General features: G+C 42.7%; 1 pseudogene; it reads left to right on the top strand.

The window, feature by feature from the left end:
• The first annotated feature begins 413 nt into the window (after window positions 1–413).
• LOC103286702 (60S ribosomal protein L34-like) lies at window positions 414–810 on the top strand (annotated as a pseudogene).
• Window positions 811–10,569: the final 9,759 nt, after the last annotated feature.

Genomic DNA, 10,569 nt, shown 5'->3' with positions numbered 1-10,569 from the left:
ATACCACGGCCTGGGCGAGTCTATTTTGAAGAAGTGGCATTAGAAGAAGTTTAAGTTTTAAAATTTTGGCTCTCAAAAGAAATTTCAATCGTTGTACTGTTGATATTTGGCTATGTTGACTAATGAGTTTGCCGACCACTGCACTAGGCCATGGCAATTTCAAATGAATTAAAGTAATATTTACTAAACTCTGTTAGGATCAAAGCATTGTACTTGACTCTTGGGGGGGGGGGGGGCAAAAATACAATTTCTGCCCTTATAGACATTACTTCTAAGCAAATAAGGATTATATTTATGAATTAAACCTCTTTATGGGCTTGCTAAAAGTTGAACCCATAGTATGAATGTTTGTTTCAACATTTAAAACTTTTTTTGCTCTTCCTGGTACAGTGACTTCAGTTTAGGTATTCATCATGGTCCAGCGTTTGATAAACCGTCAGAGGCTGTCCTACAATACAGCCTCTAACAAAACCAGACTGTCCCAAACCCCTGGTAATAGAATTGTTTACCTTTATACCAAGAAGATTGGGAAAGCACCAAAATCTTCATGTGGTGTGTGCCCAGGCTGACTTCGCGGAGTTCGTGCTGTGAGACCTAAAGTTATAATGAGATTCTCTAAAACGAAAAAGCACATCAGCAGGGCCTAGGGTGGATCCATGTGTGCTAAATGTGTCCGTGACAAGATCAAGCGTGCTTTCCTTACTGAGGAGTAGAAAATCCTTGTGAATGTGTTGAAGGCACAAGCACAGAGTCAGAAAGCTAAATAATTTTTAAAATGAAGCTTTTTTGAGTAATAAAAACAAAAGTTTCAAAAAAATAAAATAAAACATTTTTGCCCGTTTTTACTCATGGTTTTCTTTCAAAATATTTTGTATGTTTTTAAAAAAATCAGACTATCAGAAAGATGTAAAATGAAACAGAGCCCCTCTCAACTCCACATTCACTTCCCAGGGATAAGCAGTGAATAGACATTTTGTGTATCTTCCTATAAATTTTAATATTTATTTTATGAATGACACCATATTTGTTGTTCTACATTTTGCAATTCTTATTTATATATTTGGACAGTTTTTCATATTAACATGTGGAGATGGACCTACTCTTTCTGCTTATGTATACTATTCCACTGAATGGATATACCATACTTACTTAAATACTCTCTTACTGGCGGTAATTTGTTTGCTTGCTACAATGCTGCAGGGGAAAAAAAAAAAAAAAAAGAATGACTTTCTAATTTCATTACTTAAAAATGGAATGAGTTTCACTGAGAAACGGGAAATTACCCAAGCTTCTACAAGTGAGCAGGGGCCAGAAAAACTATCTCCATGTTTACTTCAACTAGCCTCATTCTTAGCATCAAGACAGGCCCATAGAAATTACTCCCAATTATCCATTTATGCCCTGCCTTTGAAGGTCTTCTCCTACTTGCATCTATAAAGTAGAGAATCCAATGGTTGTTTGAGACAGGAGTATATGAAGGTTTTTTAAAGTTTTTTCTCTGGATTGTGCCTCTCTGTCTCAGTCTCTCACACACATTTCAAATATATTTGTGAGATATTTTTATTTTAATTGCATTACATATTTTTGTTCCCAAACCACTTGTATGCCCCTTTGGTGTTGAGAAAACCTAAAAGATGACAAAAGTAGTCTGTCTCACAAATCTTTGGATATGGTAAAATTCTTATGACATTATGGTCATGACAGCATGGATATAGCCAGGCCAGTTGCAAAATAAACATTTAAATAAAAATCAGAAAATACCTCTCTTCAATTTCACAATGACCTTTCAATTTGCAAGCCTGCTTTTAACCTACATTTTCTGATAGTTATAGGAGAAATATTATAAAGAGATATTGGGAAAAATTAGCTTGCCATTGTTTTGAATTCAGTGGCTTTAATTCAATGACTTGTTTTGAAAGGTCCTCCCTTGTTATCTCCTTATGATATTCAGGCATCTTATAATACTCAGCTTGCACTCCTCCCCAATTTATAACGTTAATCCGACAAATTCATTGAGAGAAGGCATTTGTCACTCCTGTGAGCTCTCCCTCTATTAGTCACAGTGCAATTGCACTCCCACATATAGTAAGCATCCTCTGGTGTTAATTAATTACTATGAACCCCAAATTCAAGCTGCATGTTAATACATAGATAAATCACTTAGTCACAGCAACTTTTCTTTCACAAATGCACTACATCTAAAAGACTAGAGAAAATCTATAAACTTTTGAATAGACCACTATATATATATAGTAGTGGCCCGGTACACGAAATTTGTGCAGGGGGGGGGGGGGGGTTGGGGGGTGTTCCTCAGCCCGGCCTGCACCCTCTCCAATCTGGGACCCCTCGAAGGATGTCCTACTGCCGGTTTACAGGGATCGGGCCTAAACCAGCAGTCAGACATCCCTCTCACAATCTGGGACTGCTGGCTCCTAACCGCTCACCTACCTGCCTGCCTGATTGCTCCTAACCACTCTGCCTGCTGGCCTGCTTGCCCCCAACTTCCCCTCTGCCTCTGGCCTGCTCGCCCCCAAATGCCCCCTCCGCCAGCCTGATCATCCCCAACTGCCCCCCGTGCCAGTGTGATCACCCCCAGCTGACCCCCTGCCAGCCTGCTCACCCCCACCTTCCCTCCCCACTGGCCTGCTCACCTCCAACTGTCCCCCTGCTGGTCTGCTCACCCCCAACTGCCCCCCAACTGGCCTGATCACCCCCAATGGCCCCCACCACTGGCCTGATCACCCACAACTGCCCTCTCCTCTTGGCCTCTAACTACTTCTACCTCAGCCCCACCACCATGGCTTTGTCCAGAAGGTCTCCCAGTCTAATTAGTATATTACCTTTTTATTAGTATAGATAGAGGCCTGGTGCACGGGTGGGAGCTGGCTGGTTTTCCCTGAAGAGTATCCCGGATCAGGGTGGGGGTTCCCTTGAGGCATGGGGTGGCCTAGGCGAGGGGCCTGTGGTGGTTTGCAGGCCGGCCATGCACCCATGGGGTGAGGGTCCCCGCTGGGGGGGCATGGCCAGCCTGGGTGAGGGGCTGAGGGCTGTTTTCAAGCTGGCCACATCCCCTTCAGGATAGGGGTTCCTGCTGGGGCATCTGGCCATCCTAGGTGAGGGGCTGAGGGCTGTTTTCAGGCTGGCCACACCCCCTTCAGGGTGGGTTCCCCACTGGGGTGCCTGGCCAGCCTGGGTGAGGGCTGATGGCTGTTTGCAGGCTCGCAAAGCCCCCTAGCGGGGACCCTCACCCCATGGGGTGTGGCCAGCCTGAGTAAGGGGCTGAGGGCAGTTTTCAGGTTGGCCACACCCCCCAGTGATCCAGGCTCCCAGCCCCTCCTTGAGCTGAGGCCAGGGCAAGTGGGAAGCTTGGCTTCCTCCATCGCCAGGGGCAACCCAAGCCTCCTGCTCACTCCAGCTCCATGGATGCCACCATCTTTGTTGGGTTCATTTGCATACTCACTCCTGATTGGCTGGTGGGTGTAGCGGAGGGATGGTCAATTTGCAAGTTTATCTTTTATTAGTGTAGATACTGCATATCCATGCTGCAATATACACATACTAGAGGCCCAGTGCATGATTGAATCATGCACGTGTAGGGTCCCCTACACACTTTCGCTTTCGATCACGGGGGAGCTGGGTGCCTGTCTGCTGGTGCCTGAGTGGACAGGCACCCAGCTCCTCCACTTTTGACACCGCTGGTGATGCGAGCTCAGCGTCCCGCCGGCCCAATCAGCCACCCCGGCCACCCCGAGTCCCACCCCCCCGCGCCTCCTGGCCAATTGCAGGCATAGCGAAGGTACGGTCAATTTGCCTATTATTAGGTAGGATCTTTTCCCACTTATCTGATTATTTCCTTAGGCAAATATGAGATTTGGCTGATTTTTAGTAATCTCCTAAAGATTATTATGCATTCTTTGGCTTCAGTTAATTTTCTTTATTCCCTAAGTCTCTGATCTTGCTTCAGTATCTCCTTCTGTTATATCTGTTTGGGGGATTTATATTTAAGAAGTGTATGTCCTTTACTAGTAGTTTGCCTTCACCAGGACATACTGCCTGCCCTATACATGAAACAGAGCAGATCTCTTGGAGTCCCATCAGTTCCCCACTCCTCCAACAAATAGTGAACCAATTATTTTAGCCAGTGGCCTTTGGCTGGAGAGGAACTGGGTAGGAGCTTTGGTGGAAGTTATAACTCCGCACATGAAAGCAAAATACTATGACCCTTGGCTACACAACTTTGGCATAAAAAATAAATAAGTATAGCCTGGCCATTGTGATTCAGTGGTTGAGCATTGACCCAGGAACCAAGAGGTCACCAATTCAATTCCCAGTCATGGCACATGTCCAGGTTGCAGGCTCACTCCCCAGTAGAGGGCCTGCAGGAGGCAGCTGACTAGATGATGTTTCTCTCTCATCAATGTTTCTATCTTTCTATCCCTCTCCCTTCCTCTCTTTCTAAATATCAATAAAAACACTTTTTTAAAGAAATAAGTACACATTAAGTGATAAGCAGTGCACCTCCTATTACAATCTTTCAGACCTCTGCTTATCAACCTGAACGGCCTATTAGACTCATCTAGTACTAAAATTCTGATATTTAGGTCATATCTCAGACTAAAACTGCCTAGGTGGTTACAATGTGTAGGCCCATTTGAGAACCAGTGTTTCAGGATACAGTAAAACAGCCATCTGATATAAAAAATCTCAAATCTTTGGAAAGGAAGGCTGTACACCTACAGTAATTAATCCAGATCTTTCAGCAAGGAAGGTAGAATTTCATTAGCATTGTTTGAATGCCTGCGACATGACAGAATCTGAGGATACATTGCTTCACTGGCTCCTACATAAGTCCTTGAAGAAGATCTCTGGTCTCCATTTTATAAATGAAAAGGCTGAGGCTCTGATAACTTGCCCAAAGCTGCCAGAACTAGGACTAGGATGCTTTTTTTTGTGCTACATGATGCTTCCACTGCATCGCAAAGAGGGGGGTGAACACCAGTCACCACTGCAGGTCTTATTTCATTTCAGGCCTCCTTAGGACCCCTCTTATTGGGTTTCATATCTGGCTCCTGAAAAGTCTCCAGGAAGGGAGATGAAGAAGTGAAAGAGTTCTAAACACACAGAGAATTCTATTTTACTCAGAACAGCCATTCAATCAACCTGGCTCTGTATCTCTGACATTCTGATAACAGAAAACAATTCCTCTCTCTTGCAGGCTTCCTGGCACATCAGTACCAAGTTTCTCATGGCATGTCCACTTCAATTCCAATTTTACCCTAGGACACAGGCACCTCAGCATGGTCAGCTCAGCAGCACAGCCGTGATGGCAAAATTTAACAACCTTTAAAAGGGAGCTGGATGAAAAGGATTCCTAAATGCTTTTCAGCACATCCATGAATCATCTGCTTTCAATGGAATGGAATTTTAGAATCACCCACTCAAGTTGACACCAATTCTGAATGGCGAGGTCTCACCCTTCTTATGAAGATCAGTTTCAATGCCATTAGTCTCTTTAAGGCAGGCTTAGTACCAATGAAACTATTTCTGCTGCTGCCGGGCATAGACAGATAGAAAGGTATTTTTCTTAAAAAATACTAGAAATCATTTTAAAGCTGTAGCCCCACAGTTTAACAAAGCTCAGTAAGCTATATATCTTGACTATATCACTCTGGCTGCTCATATAACTGTTTTTGTAGATCTAAGACTTAAAATTATTTTTTCAATATTCCGCAAAAGCCAACAAAGACTTGCCTAAAATCCTTTAACCTTTCATTTATACATCAGGGGAGCACTAGTATATACTTTACAGATTTATTGTAAAGATTAAATGAAGGGTGGGAGAAATTAGGGTGACTCAGTAAATTGTGTGGCACTTAGCAAAATTCAATGCATGTTAGAATTATTCCCTCAATGTTTTATAACTTTCTGACGTTTCTCTATTTAAATAACCTAAGAGCACATTTCAGTAAAAAAAAAAAAAAAAAGATTTCAGTAAACTTCCCCTCCTTGCACATTGGATATCCACTTCTGCCAAACAATGAAAGATATGCAATCCACTATTTTTCCCTTTACCCTGGCTACCAGGAATCATCCTGTTGTTTATGCTAAATTGCTTTTTTCTTGGATCAGATAGAGGTTATTTTCTTTTTCTATTCATCTAAATATGCCTACCCCTCTTTTCAAAGGAATATAAAGCAGCATACTATGGAAGCATCCTACCTAATAATAGACAAATATGCAAATTGACCATACCTCTGACACGCCCACCAGCCACGCCCACCAGCCACACCCACCATCCAATCAGAACGAGCATGCAAATTAACCCAAACCAAGATGGCTACAGCCACAGAGAGCAAGGTTTCCTAGGTAACAGAGGAAGCCAAGCTTTCCGCCTGCCCTTGCCAGGCCTAAGCCTCCACTCAAGCTACAAAGTTTCAATTATAGAAGGTAAACAAATTCAAACAAATGGCAGCAGAATGGAGCTTGAGGGAGCAGGCCAGGGTTGCCGCCGGCAACAGGGGAAGCAAAGCTTTCCGCACACCCTGGCCGGGCCCACCCGCTTAAGGTAACAAAGTTTCAATTATAACCCCAACAGAAATGGCTGCCGGCCGGCTGCGGAGGGAGCCCCAGGCTTGGCTCCACTCCAGGCTACAAAGTTTCAATTGTAGAAGGAAAATAAATTCCAGATACCAGGGCCTCCGCTTGGGTTGCCAGGGGGCATGGCCGGCCTGCAAACCACCACAGGCCCCTCACTCAGGCCGCCCCAGGCCCCAAGGGAACCCCCACCTGATCTGGGACACCTTTCAGGGCAAACCAGCTTGCCCCCACCCCTGTACCAGGCCTCTATCCTATCTAATAAAAGAGTAATATACAGATTGATCATCACTGCAACATACAATATAACTGCCCCCATGTGGTCAAAGATCCTGCCCCCATGTGGACACAAGATGGCCACCACAAGATGGCCAGCAGGAGAGGGCAGTTGGGAGGCACCCAGCCTGCAAGGGAGGGCAGTTGAGAGGGACCAGGACTGCAAGGGAGGGCAGTTGGAAGTGATCAACCCTGCAGGAGAAGGCAGTTAGGGGTGACCAGGCCGGCAGAGGAGGGAAGTTGGGGGCAAACAGGCTGGCAGCAGAGTGGTTAGGGGGTGATCAGGCTGGCAGGCAGAAGCGGTTAGGGGCAATCAGGAAGGCAGGTAGGCAAGCAGTTGGGAGCCAGCAGGCCTGGATTGTGAGAGGGATCCCATATTGGAGAGGGTACAAGCTGGGCTGAGGGACAACCCCCCTCCGTGCACGAATTTCGTGCACCAGGCCTCTAGTGAATTTAATAAAACAAAAATAAAAGAATCTATACCAAATAAATCAATACAATTTATTAAGGAAAAATATACATTTCTTGTCCTTGAGCTCTGAGAAATAAGAGACATAGGGGATTAATATGAGAGAAACTGAACCTTGACCAGTCTACTATATAAATGGAATGATGGATGGACAGATGGGTAGATAGACAGATAGACAGAGTCCCTTCTTCCTACCTTGGCTTTTATCTTTTATTTAGTATTAATAATTTGACTTATAATGTCAATAATTTTATTATAAACTGCCTCAATCCTTTTGGAAAATTATATATATATATATACATATATATATATATATACACACACACACACACACACACACACACACACATACACACACATATATACGTATACACACACATATATATATACACATATGTATATATATACACTGTATATGTATGTGTGTGTATATATATAGTGCCCCCCAAAAATGTACACACACTTTGAATAATTATAAAGACAAATGTTTATTAAAATGCATTTCATTTTCAAAATTGAGGTATCAGCTGTTAAAGTGTGTATACATTTTGGGGAAATACACACACACACACACACACACACATATATATATATATGAAATACATACCAAAAAATGTTCTCTCTCTTCCTTATTTTCATTTCAACATCACAGAATGAGAAACCAACCCAATTCCTTCTGTGCAACAAATACTATGCACTAGGCTTTATCCTGGGAAATAGGAAAAGGTCTCCTGAGGATGGGGTACATCAATAGCTAGAGTTGTGCCAAAGAATAATCCTCTCAGTCTTTGCATGGCTAGGATGGGCTCAGAAGAAGCTGGAGCAGTCTGGAGTCGCATATCCTACCATTGTGTACTAGATGTCTCTACTTGGTGTTTAATAAGCATGCAAACTACTACTTAATTTACCTTCATATGCTATTCAAATACAGTCAACCCTCATTATTCAATAATCCTATATTTGCAAATTTTCCTACTCACTAAAGTTTATCTCTAACACCAAAATCAATACTCCCAGATTTTTATGGTCATTCATAGACATGTGCGGGGCAGTAAAAATTTTGAGTCACCTGGTATGAACATTCCAGACTGAGAGTGAACATGGGGACAGTCTGCTTTCATATTTCAGTTCATACTGTAAAAAAACTATCCTTTCTGTGATCTTTTTAATGTCACATCTTTCACACTCTTGTGCTTTTTGTTGGTGATTTGCTATTTAATATGGACCCCAACCAGTGTCAAGGTACTGTCTAATGTTTCTAACTGCAATATGCTTTACAGAGGGAAAAATATATTAGAAAAAGTTCATTCTAAAACTTATATCATAAAAACTTCACTTAAGAATTATAATGCTAAACTCTTTTAAACTTTCATTTGAACAATATATATTAAATAAAGTGTCTCTAACAAAAAACATACATGTAATAAGGTTATCTATTGATGGGTTGGTAAGAATGCTGGAACCAGAGGCTTGTAGAAACCCAACCCTGTATTTTCTGTAGGAGAAATGGGTTAGTATTTGCTAAGTCAGCATTCACAGTGCCTTTATAGAACAACAGAGGCCCGGTGCACCACATTTGTGTACTGGGTGGAGTGTGGGGGGGGGGTCCCTCAGCCCGGCCTGCGCCCTCTTACAGTCCGGGACCCCTCGGGGGATGTCCACCCTGTGGGAGTGCACTGACCACCAGGGGGCAGCTCCTGCATTGAGTGTCTACCCCCTGGTGGTCAGTACACATCATAGTGACCGGTCATTCCACCGTTGGGGTCGACTTGCATATTAGGGCTTTATTATATGGTATAACTAACACAGATAAAAAGAACCAACTGAATTATTTCCTAGATGTGCTATCATGTAAAAGAAGTTTCTTAAGAACTGTTCTGGATGAGAAAAGACAGGCAACAAGCACATAAAAGCACTAATAAACAAGGTGGTTTCAAATATTAGATCCCATAAAGAAAATTAAATGGTGTAAAGAGAGAGAAGGTGACTGGGAAGAATGAGGCCACTTAAAAGTAAATGGTCAGAAAACTCTTCTTGGATGAGGTAGAAGTTGTGCTGAGCCATGAATGTCTAGAAAAAGCCAGCCTTGCAGAGAGAGAGAAGAGGCAGAGGATTCCAGGTGGAGATGGTAAGCATAAAAACCCTCAAGAATGATTAGGTTTATTCCAAAAACAGAAAGGCCAGTGTGGCTGCAGCATAGGTTGAGGGAGAGTTGATGGGAGGAGCAGAAGACAGAGGCCAGATTACAGAAGGACTTTTGGGCCATGATAAGGAGTTTGTATTTTAAACATAAATAGGAGCTATTTGAGAACTCTAAGCAAGCAAATTACATGACCTATTAAACATTTTTAAAAGCTCCCTTTGGCTGCTATAAGAAAAATGAATTGTAGCCAGGCCATGAAGAAAACAGAGATAGCTGGCAAGAGGCTATGGCAAGATCCAGACGAGAGATGCTGGTGTCATGACTGGGACAATAGCACTAGGGGTGGAGAGACATGAGTGGATGCAAAATGCTGATAGCCCTCTGAAGGGTAAGGAAAAGATGGGCATGATGGCTTGAGCCATTTGACAGAGTGGTAGTTTGGGAAAGAATAGTTCTGGATGAGAGAAATCATGAATTCTGCGGGAGATGTCTAGAATGCAGCTTGAGATATGACTCTATAGAGTTCAGTAATAAAGTCAGAGCTGGAAATATAAGTTTGGGCATTACTGGCATAAAGGTGGCATTTAAAGATTTGGTACTGAATGCAATTGTCCAGAAAGAGGTGCAGAGAACTGAACAACAAAATCCTGGATCAAACTAAATGAAGCACAAGTATTAAGCACAAGGAGAAAGGAAAGTCTGGGGGGCGGAGGGGAGAAACAAACACACACACACACACACACACACACACACACACACACACACACACATCTCCAGATGAAGGAAGAATGCAATTAGGGCTTAAAAAATATTAATTCTCTCACAGGTATTAGAAGAGTCCTAGAATATCAATTCAGTCCTCTACATTATGAAAGTTTTACTAGGAAACAGAATGAGCACTACATTAGCATACGGTTATTCTTATTGTTATCATTATTTGCTTAATCAATCCCTACTGGAATTAAATATTTGCCTCCATTATTGTGATAAATTTGCCCTGAGAATTTTATACTGGGGAACGTTTTGTTATTTTCTTAAGCCAAAAAATATACAAAATGAATACATGTTCTTTTGCCGCAGACAAATC

The sequence above is a fragment of the Eptesicus fuscus genome, chromosome 3, assembly GCF_027574615.1.
Source record: "Eptesicus fuscus isolate TK198812 chromosome 3, DD_ASM_mEF_20220401, whole genome shotgun sequence".
Classification (NCBI taxonomy): Eukaryota; Metazoa; Chordata; class Mammalia; order Chiroptera; family Vespertilionidae; genus Eptesicus; species Eptesicus fuscus.
This window is presented reverse-complemented; position numbering and strand designations above follow the sequence as displayed.